This window comes from Etheostoma spectabile, chromosome 16 (assembly GCF_008692095.1).
Source record: "Etheostoma spectabile isolate EspeVRDwgs_2016 chromosome 16, UIUC_Espe_1.0, whole genome shotgun sequence".
In the NCBI taxonomy this organism is placed as follows: domain Eukaryota; kingdom Metazoa; phylum Chordata; class Actinopteri; order Perciformes; family Percidae; genus Etheostoma; species Etheostoma spectabile.
Genome location: NC_045748.1, coordinates 11,176,093 through 11,176,393, shown reverse-complemented (window position 1 = coordinate 11,176,393; position 301 = coordinate 11,176,093). Strand labels below are relative to the sequence as shown.

General features: G+C 43.9%; 1 protein-coding gene across 1 annotated transcript in view; it reads left to right on the top strand.

Annotated features, from left to right (window-relative positions):
* Positions 1 to 301, top strand: part of ap3b1a (adaptor related protein complex 3 subunit beta 1a) — a 64,192-nt gene that overhangs the window by 6,693 nt on the left and 57,198 nt on the right. The gene's annotated exons all lie outside the window — the stretch shown is intronic.

The following is a 301-nucleotide window of genomic DNA, read 5'->3' as shown; positions in this document are numbered from 1 at the left end:
TTCTTTGTTGAACTTTAATGCTTTACAAACGCCAAAGCAAGTAAGCGCTGTGACTACTCTTCTCAAGTGATTTTGGAAAGACAGGTAGAAATACGCTGGTTGACTAGCATGACACCATTGTATTCATAGGGTGCTATGGCTGCTGCCTACGGTACTTTTCTACACACGGAGAGCCTCACTTCCCATAAAAAAAACCTTCGGAATAACGTCACGTACACACGTGGCCCACATGGCTACCTGTCTTACAGGGGAACGGTCGGACGATAATAATCATGTAAAGGAGAACGGTGAAAGTTTACTT